The following is a 12,165-nucleotide window of genomic DNA, read 5'->3' as shown; positions in this document are numbered from 1 at the left end:
TGATGAAACAGCAGTAGAGAAAGAGACTTACCTAACGTGGCATTTTCAGTGTTATTTAATAGAGATTAGCATCCATTTTTTCAGTACTTTGGGGGTTTTCCATGCCTAGCTTTTGTTTTTGCAGTTTTTTTTTTTGTTTTGTTTTGTTTTTTTGTCTTCAGCTTATTTCAGCCTTGGAGTGTTCTTGCTGCCTGTCTGCCAGGATGGGTGCATTCTTTCTCCTCGTTATCTTCTTTGTGCCATAGCCATTTATTAATTAGTTTACTCACTGGTAACTTACATTTGGTGCCTTGTTGCTTACATAAACAGTTAAATCTTATTCTCCCATCTTTATGCCATTCTTTCATCATTCACCCTTTTACACACACTAATACATAAAGGCTATGCAGAGTTCATTCACTTATGTCAAGCAGAAGGATACAAAATGGAGTTTTCAATTTGCTTACAGGACAAGACTAACATGGTTACATTTCACTACTATTACACTCTATGTTAACATCAGCTACATTAGTTCAGTTCATGCTACACCTGAAGGTGTGGAGCTGCTGCCTTAAGGGGTAATTGCATGGCTTCATACCATCCCTACACCATGCCCCATGCCTCAGAGTTCACTTCTCCAAAAGTGATCTTCAAGCCACTACAGCCCTTTCTTTTCCCTTGTGTCAGGACTTCAGCCGCCTTGACTTAGACCCCTCTACTCTGGTTGGTCCTGAAGTCACGACTTACTGCTCTAGGCCTGGCTTCTGGGCCCCAGCCCCAGCATAGCTGCTCCCTTCTGATGCCAGGTTCCTGCACTGTGACCCCCCCCCTCCCCCTGGGCTCAACAAAAGCTCAGGCCTTGAGCCTGCCTCTGGCAGTTAGACAATTACATGCTTCTTGGGCACTAATGGGACTTCTGAAACTGCTCCTTATTGTCCCAACCCAAGCCACTGGTTTAAACTGCATCATAAACACTAAGCCCCAGGCTATAACATAACAAGAAAAACAATAGAGGTGGTGTGACTGCTCACCAAACATCTCTTTCTCTCTGGGTCACTCTGTTCTGTCCACCGGTCTGAAGAGCTTTTTTCTTCCAGTCTCCTGGGCATTCAGGATCCCCACACTCCACCACATCCAGGGCTAGCAATCTGCCTTGGCTAGCTCATCCCATGGCTTATATAGTTTTGGCCTGAGTCCTGGTCATGAGATAGCCTCAGTCAGTTGACTGGCTACCCTTTAACTCCTACTCTGCTTACAGGCTGTGCTTTGAAAAATCTGTCATTAAACATTCTAATAACAAGGCTAGGGTTACCTGTTACATGCTGACATAACTAGACTGCCCCCAGTATCTGAACTAAGCACAAGTTTTCAGCTAGGTTGGGTATCTCTCCTTTATATTGAGTTTTAAAACCATTAAGTAATATAGGATTCATCAGTATGTCATTCATTCTTTGATACCAACAGCTGATACAAGATTATCTAACCATTCAAGCATATAATTTCAGGGAAGTTTATTAAAATTAACATTGTCCTGTCCAGTTTTGAATCAGATAAAGAATTGATTTTATCAGCTGGTTTAAGAAATCTCTAAGTGTACTTTTTTTTTTACATCTATATTTTAGAGAATGGCAAATAACGTGTGTGAGAGATACATTTGCCAAATAACTTATTCAAATTCTGGAGGAAATTTAGCCTTTTTTAATCATTACAGAACATCTACAATGGATCTTTGTTTTCTCAAATTCATTTTTCAGAATTTTTCTCAGATTAATTTTCTCTATAAGTCTTGTTCATCCAGTGGATTTCTATCCACAGTTTGAATTGATGTAATTTAGTTAAGATTGCTCTCCTAAGTTATGTAGTATTGGTTAGTTCTCTGATTGCATGATGGTAATTCCTGTAATCAGCTTTCCAGTATTTTTTCTTGTGAGTATCTAGTCATGCATGTAAAATTTGTGCTCTAAGAACATTCAACAATATTGAGCTTAGAAAACAAATAAAATAGGGGAGTGAATAGGGTTGAGGCAGATTAATTAAAAGATTGGAACTCCCCTCTTCCCCCTCACACACCAAATTTACTCAAATATAAGACAAGGGTTTTCACCACAAATGGCATGGGAAAGAAAAGTTCTTTGTCTTACATTTACATACAAAGAAACCTCATTAAATATGTTGTCTCACATTAAGCTGCTGCCAAAAGCAGCATGTGTTCAATAATGGGAACCAACTATGAAGTTGATTAAATGCAGCCAACACTGAACATGACTATAAAACACATGACCCATATTGGGCAAACCTACCACAAGGATATGTTAGTGCAGCAGATTTGTGTAAGATATATAGTAATGCCCATTAAGTTCAGCCCCCTCAGCACCAACTCTTTTTCCAGTCATGGTGAGCCACTAAACTGAACCCATTTTGACTTCCTCTTCACTCCTAAAGCTGAGCTGTTCCTTTCTTTCTCATTTCCAACAATTCCCATTTTTTCCACCAGTCTTAAATATATGGAATGATTCACCAAATGAAGCTCTAAACAGTTCACACAGAATTCCCCTTCCCCCTCCCCACCACCATCCTGTATCATATGAATATTGTGACTCTGCCCTCCATGACTTGGAGCTGGACCAGGCTGTCCTGGTCCTCATCTGCATATAAATTTTTGGAAGATCCCAGGACTCATGAGAAGAATACATCATTCCAGCCATGAGTGAGGGGCTAATTAGCCCATGGATGGTTTGTGGGGGCAGCAGGTGGTATCTGGAGTACACACAGAGTAGTGCTGAGTTGTGGGGTTACCATGGCATGAAATGCTGTTGACTCTAGTGGGGCCCAGCCCAATGCACTATATGGTAATTCATGGGCTTTTTTTTTGGCTTTGGACTAATATTATGCACAGTTTGTGCTATATATAAGCAGGTGCCAAATTACTGCTCAAAAGTATATTTATTGAGTACCCGTGCTAAAACTTGCAGCATTAAAAAAAAAGTACAATGCAACAATTCTGAACGAGCTAAGGTTATGAATACCCATAGTAATTTGCCTGTAGGCAAATTAGTATGTGTATTTCAAAGCTAATGTTCTTAAATTGGTCACCCACTTCTTTGTGCTCATGGAGAGCAGGGCCTGACATCAAAGAGAGGGAAGAAGGGGATATAGGGGGAAGAACTTTGGAGGTGAGCAGAGAGCAAAGAAGCATCCAACCCCAGGTTTATTTTTTCCTGCTGTAGCATTTTGGGGGGGGGGGGGAGAGAGGGGTGACAAATTCAAGACTAACCCCCAATGATTTATAATTTTTTCACATATAGAATCCAGTTATTTGGGGAGGAGGGGGTCTTATATTCAGGGTCATCTTATATTTGAGTAAATAAAGTATATATGGGTGCGTGCAGACATAAGTGTGTATAACTCTATGAAGTTTAAGACCTACCAACCAAAACTGAAAAGTATGTAATGAATAGTAAACTGAAAATAGACCACTTTAGGGCTACAGCTGTTCACTTCTGTCTAATATGAAAAACCACTTACTCTCAATAAAAACATATTAACAAACAGCTGCTATACAGGGAAATCAGACCACTTCAAAGAAAGTCTCAGCCATGATGATTATTATTTTCTTAGCAGTAAATGTGGGAATGATTATTTATTTGATGTGGCTAGTACATTCCAGCAAAGATTATGTCCATAGATATTATTAAAGATACAAAAAGTCAACTCAGAAATACAGGAATGCTAAGATATAGGTTGCCTACCTACAAAGCCATAATTTGGCTTCATTGTCCATATCACTGTTACATTCTTTAACTACATATGGTGTCCCTGCCCCCCTCCCCACAATTCACATATCATTCAATGCAATATTTGCCTACTTAATAAAATGATCAGTATTCTACTTATTTATATCTAGTGTCTCCTACCTTTCCGACTGTGCACTATCCAGTGTCTGAATATATCATTCTTATTTCTGCAATATCAGCACCATTTTACAGATGCCACTGTGTTAAGGAACGAAAAGAAAAAACATTAACTAATTTTTGGTATACAGTCCAAGATTCCTTGGCTCTGATCTTTCATATTACTTGTTATTATAGAGCACTCTTCTTAAAGTGCAGCTCCCCCCTGAATTCAGCATAGTTGTGAGTGTTCAGCACTCCTGCAACTTGTCTTCTCCAATTTGCCCAGTTGGCTGAGGTATATTGCATTGATTGCAATGACCTCTGAACATGGTCTCATCTCAAATATCATTGATAGTAGCAGGAGAATTGTTCAACATTTGACAAGTCCAAGATAGGCAAGCCTGACTACAAGCCTTCAAACAGGTCAGTAACAGAAATGTCTGTCTGCTCTCATGTCAATGGAAAAACTTCAGGGCCTTATGTGCAAAGATGAATTAATCCAAGCATGCAGTGTTTTTAAAGTGTAAAAGATTGTCATTGGATGGGGTCCTCAAGGATGGCAATGATCTCCTAAGACCACTCGACCATGCCAATTTGGCCCAATAGGCACCCTCAGTTCTCGCCTGCCACGTCTTTGATGGAAAATATAAAAATAGGGAGACTGTCTTTAAGTCCTCTTGGACACAGTTTGATGGACTCTCTGAACCCTGTGGGTTTCAGGACCTCTTGTGGGTTCCATTTTACAATGGGTGTTTCAGGGCATCCTAGCCTTATGGGCTAGATGTGTGGCTCCAACCACCCCTTTACCATGCCCCAAGGCTCACAGATGGTACTGGCGTTGTCTTGCCTAGGCCTCATTCTATTTCAGCTCCTTGTCCTCACTGGGTTCTCCACAGCCCTTTCTCTGCACCCCTCAGCACTGGCTCTGCACCCCCAAATGCTGTGCCGTCTCTGGTGCTGGGGTCTGTGAACCCCAAATGCTGCACCCTCTCTGGCGCCAGGGTCCCCACGCTGCAGTGGGCCCCCAATGAGGCCAAATAGCCTCACCCAATCCACCAGTCTTATAAAATGGCAAACAAAACATAAGCCTCTGGGCTATAACATAACACAAGCTACATAACGTGTGCTCAGCCCCTCTACATTACCCAGAGCAGAACCCAGTCAGGCCTTCTCCCTCCACTCACTCCAGGAGGGCTCCTTCTCCCTTGGCTGCCAGCAGAGAACTGCCTCCTAGTTCCTGTCCTGGGGTTTATATGGGCCAAGGGCCCTGCTGCTTCCAGCCAGCTGAGCAGGTGCAGGCTAATTTCGTTATTAGTTGGTTGCCATGGCAACCTGCACCTGGGCTCCTGTCTGGCTCTTTGGGCTCTTCCCAGGCAGTCTCTGCTCTTTTAGAAGCAGGCACCTAAGTGCCCTGTGACAGAGATGTCTGATTAAGAATTGCCTTTAGGCCCTGTAGGAAGCTTAATATCTGCATTACCACTCTGTACTAAGACATTATGTTCATAACTAAGTTAACTACTTCTGGTATCTGTAAGTCACCACTTCTAACATCCAAACCTTAGTTTCATGTAAAAGTACAGGGAAAAAAAAAAGAAGTCTGGGAGATGTTGATTTTCATAAAAAGATACAGGTTATATTTTCACCTGATATTTAATTCACAGATACAGATATAATAGTCATTTGAAGCACATTTGGTAAATACCCAGCAGAAGAACACTGCTTGAAGTGTGTATAACCACATCCTTCTAATCTCTTAGTGGAATGACCATTCTGTAAGACTTGTCCAGTTGGCAGATTCTGAACCTTGTTCTTCATCCAAGAGAAAGAGAGACCAGGTAAAGCATTTTTTTATCTGAAAGCATCCACGTGCAAATTCCAAGTGTTTCGCTGACTCTCAAAAAAAAAAAAAAGCCATTTCATCCACATAGTTGAGGTATGTGAAGGCTATATGGTCAGTGGTTATTCCTGCGTTCTATGCCATTTATTCTGAGATCCTGTGTATGGCACGATAGCATACTACTGAGCCAAAGATGAAATCTTCCTGGATGTCATACGTACTTTGAACAATTGGGATGGTTCTGCTCACCTCGGTTCTTGTATCAAACTATAGCCTACATATAAATTTTGTAAGACTATTCTGGAGTTTATAGTCTGGCTACTCTGATTGCAGAATTGAAGCAAGAGTTTAAATTGACAACTGGTAACATGTAAGGTACAGCTTAATTTTCAGTATCTCTGTGACTGTACTCATGGTGCCAGCCTCCATGGTTGATCAACCTGTACTGAAACTAAATGGTTTGGGCATTTCACTCCACAGACTTGAATCTGGAGACCTCAAACGGTGTCTCAAACCAGGCTACCACCCAGACTGGACCAGGCTGGTCTGAAGCCTCCATTAGGGCCTAGAACTCTGCCCATTCCCCGTCACCAGAGTGGCTGGTTGGGGTCAACTGACCCCTCTCTTCCCCCATATAAGGTCCTGAGCAGGAATGGGAAATGTGATTCCAGCCTGTTTCACTGCTTATAGTTTTATCTCCTGGCTTCCTTAATTGACTTAATCTTTAACTCTGCTCTCTGCCTGATCTCCTGGCTTCCTGACCTGACTTCTCCCTAGATTATGCTCACTCCTTCTGACTCTGGGCAGCATCTTGATTCCTGGCCCCTGACATGTCTGCCCACAACCCAGAGGGACAGGGTAGTGCTAATGAGCCAGGAGTGACTCAGTTCTGGCAAGATCATGGGCCAAAATGTTTCTTGAAACTGACAGTAACATGTTAGAACATTTGCCTTTAGCTTTGTATAGTGATATGATGCCCTCTTCACTCAAATGGATTTCTTTTTTGTCCTGTGCCAATGGAGAGTAATGTCTATCCCTGAGTACAAAACCTTCTCAACCAAGAATCCAGGGTGGTGAGATTACATGGCATGCAAAAAGAACAGAGATTGTTTTGTGGCTGATCAAGAGCTGTCCCATACCATATTTGTAGTTGGGAATCACAGACTAGAAACTACATGCAGGTCCCCTAATAACAAAGGTTCACTGCAAGTAAGTACTGGCTATACTGACTGTAGTTCATTGTAAGAAAAACTGACTGCTGTGAAATATGTAAATATATTGAAACTTCATTTGTGACTCTAAAGTTGTTTTCTGTTGGAACTACTAATGCCAATACATGGGTAGTTTTACTTTATGTTCACAATATATTCTGCCAGTCTTGCAGGACTCCTTTGACACACTTGTGGCTGAAGTCGTTTATTTGTGAATGTCTTGGACAAACATAACAACTGTGGCTATGAGAAATTATAGAAGTTACCTTTATCTTGATGTGTCACATTCTGAATGCTATTTTTAAGGGAAGCTTCTGTGAGGCCAGCAATAACTATTATTTACTTCATCTCACAAAGCCACCCATCTGAGTAGCCAGTTCTACTAGATATGGAGTATTTCAAGTGGCCAAATAGATATGAGGAAAATATACTATTATGGTTTCTGACAATTGCATCTTATCAAAATCTGGCTTTCACTCACAAAACTTTGAGCCTGATTCATCACAAAGGCAGGACGACACATCCTTTGGCCTTGAACATGAATACAGCCAGGGACTTTTGCCGTGATTGTACTGGAGTTGCTTTCTTGTGATCAAGAGACACCTGCTCTCCTGGGGTCAGGTGAGCATGGAATTGTGCAAGTTGACTTACTGTTGACTTACAGCTGATGACTACCTCAGGAAACTCTATTTCAAGTGCCTTTTTTCTAGCATTGCATAACATCCAAAAGGGCATTATTCAGCTACTTGAACTAGTAGATAGTTCTCTTTCTGTAGTAGCTAAATCTTGGGTCCTTCAAAAAATGAATTAAGGGTCTCATATATGACAGCCTTTTTACTATAGAACTCTTATTTACCTACAGGCAAGGACCATCCTCTAGTGATTGGGAAGAGGTCATACAGGAAATAATAGTAAGTGATCATTGAGCAAAGGTTGTATAACAAGTCAGATGCAAACCGGGGAATAAATTGAAGTTGTACAAACTTTAGCCATATGTGGACATTACATTACTACCAGGATAATCAGCACTTTCTGGCTAAAAAATGCCAGAATACTGGTGTTCATTCAGTTTCTTGTAGACTAAATATGCCCCTTCCCAAGAACTATCTTTTGCATAGACATCTGGAAGATCTCAAGTTTCACCTGTGCCTTCCCCAGACTGAGAGACTTCTGTCTGTGGAATGTAGCAGGGAATTTCCATGCCCCCCTACAAGTGGGTACAGCCCCAGAGAGCATGAACAGGCTACATGAGATGGGCAAGCTTGACAGATGCCTGTGGCTGATAATGATGGGGGCCCAGGAAGGTGTGCTCTCTGTTTCCTGGCAGCCAGTCAGTGGTGACCCAGCTGCTTGGCTGTGCATAGCAGTATCCCGCTGCCCAGGGAGCCTTATGGGAAGTGTGCAGGAGTGCCCCCAACCTTCTGGCCTCAGCCAGTGCAGAAACCCTGCATGCACCCCCTTCCCCCCCAACCCCACAGCAAAGGATGACAGTATGTTCTATTTGCTCCCAAACTAGCCTACTCTGCTTACAAAAACCCAAGTGAATTTAATCAATTCTGCTTCAGGTTTTTGAATCTCTGTACTTAGCCAGTGTCTGAAAATTACAGTAAGTTACAAAAAGCTCTTTCTTCTGCTTTGGGTATAATTCTAGCTAGCATAAGCTGATCACTGAGTATCAATGGCCCTGAACTTTGTAAATGCTACAGTGTTAGCTATCAAACAGAGATCCTCTCATTGTAAATGGTTTCAAATTCCAGAAGGCAATTTTTAGGCAAAAAGCCAGTGCAAAACCACAGTTTCAGACAGCAGGGAAGGTAAAAAATGTCTTAAATCATGGTATGGTCCATTTGCCAGTGTAGATACTCCTTTCTAGAAGCAAAAATAAAGAATAAGTTTGACCACAAATGCAGAATGGAATTATTTACCTAGAGATTATAGGTCTTTGCAAGCCTCCTAGAATAACTAAATTAATTTATAATTGATTTCAACTGAAAAATACAATCTATGGATCCTTTCACTTGAACTTCAGGGTAACAGATTATATGAAACAGACATGGGAGGCAAAATTTGATCTGTATATTTTAAATGGAATCACTGTTATTAATTCAGATAATTATTTCACTGGTTCCTTTTTCTGCAAAGAATACTGCTGGAAAATATTTTTTAGATTTTTTTCACAATCTAGTGATAATAAAATACGCCACAGGTATTCTGCTGAAATAAAAAAGAAGTTGATATAAAAGAAAACCATTTTTTGATTTTTCTGGGGTTGTCCCAGGTGGCTGTTTAACTTTTCTTTCAGCAACAAAAGTCATTATCTTCCTCACTGAATTTAAAACAGTACAAAAATGAGAAGATGGCCATACTTACAGAGTTCCATCAAGATTGAAGCATTGCAATGGATGGAAGAAATAGGCATTAACATGTAAGTTCTTACATTTCACTTCTATATATGTCACTTAAGCTTCCTGCAGCATGCTTCCTTTCAGTTATGCTGACATTAAAAAGCCTCTGGCTTGTTTCTCACCCTTTCTCATTAATACCAAGTGTCTGAGCAAAGGTAATTAGCCCAGATGCAGCACTACACTAATGTTACTACACTGCTACCCGTTCAGGAGCTACCATCCAGTGAAATAGTTAAGGGTGTCTCTGTGCAAGAGTCTTGTACTGTAGAGACATACCAGTCTTAGTTACTAAGCAAATTTCTTCCCTGGTTGCAGAAGTTCTGACCTCCATCTAATTTTAACAGAGATCTGTTCCCAGAGGTGCAATATGCAAGGTTGGTGCCCTAGGCAAGTCCTGTGGGGAAGGGTGGCAGGGAGAGCACCAGAGATTAGTGGGTTCCAAGAGTGGGAGGGGGTAGGAGCAGGCAGGGGCACAGGTGAGGACAGTATCAGAGAGGTGAGTTCCAATACTGAGGGCAAGGGAGTGTTTGGGAGTCCTATCTATGCCAGAGATTCATAAACTGTCCTAAGCTGGTGGTGGTGGTTGTAGTGATGGTGCTGTAGCAGCCACTACATTCTGATTTGCCTCCTCCAGGTGTATCCACGCACCTGGCTGCTACTTCTCCAAGGTCGGGTAGCAATATAGGTAGGGTGGTCATCATAGAGGACATTCCAGTTTTCTGCTACTCTGTCCTCTCTTGATACAAACCTTTATGGCCTCTATTTTTCTCTCTGATGACCGGACTCTCCTCTATGATGGTCACCCTAACTGTAGGGCTGCTTTTGCTACCAGGGCATGGACTTTGTGAGGGTAATTCTGGTGCCATTCCTAAATTGGCACTTAGGGCTGGTGTCCTGCTCATCCATCCCTAGTTATACTACTGCTGGTGCCTATCTCAGTTAAAGTGCTTGAAAGCTTCAGGCATTCACTTTTCATAGTAGAAGGTTCCTCTACTTCAGGGGCAGGCAAAATGCAGTCCACGGGCTGCATACAGCCTGCCAGGCCATTCTGTCCAACCCACAGGGACCCTAAAAAATTTAGAAAACTCATATTTATTTGCCCCTGGCTGTCTGTCATGTAGTCCTTGGTGGCTTGCCAAAACTTGGTAAGTGGCCCTCCACCCGAAATAATTGCCCACCCCTGCTCTAGATACAGGTGCATAATGTCTCCCACTATTGACAAAATATTTCTGTTTTCAGTAGTGATTATAAAAACATTTTCTTATTATTAACTAGTTTACTTTGTGTGAAAATTAAGGTTTGGATAATGATAGAGGTGAACAGAGCAATTATTAGGCAGTTAAAGTTATGCCTGAGTGGCCATTGTTTGAGGGGAATTAATAACCTTACAGTTGCAATGGTTTGGGGATAAAACATCTATTTTCTTATAGAAATACATTAAGAGAACTGTGTGTGTATATGTGCATGCACATTTATGTAAGCTTTCTCTCTAGTGTCATTAACATTGTTCTAAGACAGAAAAGTATGGCTGGTCTTTTAAATGTCAGCCCCTAAAATAAGGCACCTAACAGAGTAGCATATTTTGTAGCTCTCACCCATCTGAAGTGAATTGGGATAGCACAGTTTGATACCTATGTCAAATGTAGATTCCATATTTTACATAACTAAGTTTGAAAAAAAATTGTTATTTATACACTTCTTAACTAAATATCTTGTATATTATATTCCCCATAGATAGAAGATAGGCCTAAGATACTTTAATAGGAATTTTAAATTATTTTGGTTAAAGAAAAAAGTCACAATTACTTCAGATTGTTTGGGTAGCTTGGAATATCTTATGGCGGAGAGGAAGGAATACATTCATTTCCTGCTTCATGAAGCTCTCAAGGTGGAAATTTGAATAGTATAATTGACTTAAGCTATGTGTACATTGGAAACTGTCAGACTCATCACACATCATTTAAAATATGTTTTGAGACTGGATTTCTGCAACAGTAAAATCTGAATAAGTATTACACTTATAGTAAAATATAGTTATACATTAGCTGAATACAGTCATTTTCAAACTATGTTTAACCAGTAAAAAAAAAAAAAAAAAAAAAATTGTTAATTTTTTTTTTTTAATATTGTTTGGTTTTTAATTCAGTGAAAAATGAAGCAAACTTAAAGCAGCTTAACCCTTTGACCTTCTAGGTTAGAGACAGAAATTGCATATAAACTGGTATAAGTGATCAGATCTGGTTCAAATCTGTAACACAACTGAAGTTCAATGCACATAAGCTACTTTCAAAATGGCCATAATTGATTTAAAATAAACCTGGATGGATGTAATATCAGATTTAACTGATATAGGTTAAATCAGTTTTTTGAACTTCTGTCCCAGATCCCCTCCAGATTCAAGTTAACTCACAGTCCCCCAGCATCCCAGGATATTTTGCACCTCCCCCGCAGCCCCTCCCCTCCGCCCCCACAAGGTGGGCAAGATACCCCTGGCCCAAGCTGTCTGCTCCAGCTGAGCAGGGAGGCATGCTCCCCAGCTTCTGGCCTGACCCACTGCAGGCATGTGGTTGCATTCCCAGAATCAAAAGTGAATTTCTGTTCACTTGCTATCTGTTCACTGACTCAATTTGGCCTTTGGCTTTTTGACTGTCTGTACTGAGCAAAGTGGAGTTACTCCTGAATTGTCCATGAGGACATTCAGATTCATGTCTTTTAGATTGCTTAGGAGTTAAAGAAAATGAACTTGATTCGGCTGTTTCTAATACTTAGGTAAATGAGTTACTCCATTAAAGGCAATGACACTATACTAACCGGAAACTAGTGTTAAGGGGGAACATGCT

Source organism: Alligator mississippiensis, chromosome 5 (genome assembly GCF_030867095.1).
Source record: "Alligator mississippiensis isolate rAllMis1 chromosome 5, rAllMis1, whole genome shotgun sequence".
Taxonomy (NCBI): domain Eukaryota; kingdom Metazoa; phylum Chordata; order Crocodylia; family Alligatoridae; genus Alligator; species Alligator mississippiensis.
The sequence above is the reverse complement of the archived record's forward strand: the minus strand, read 5'-3'. Positions refer to the sequence as shown.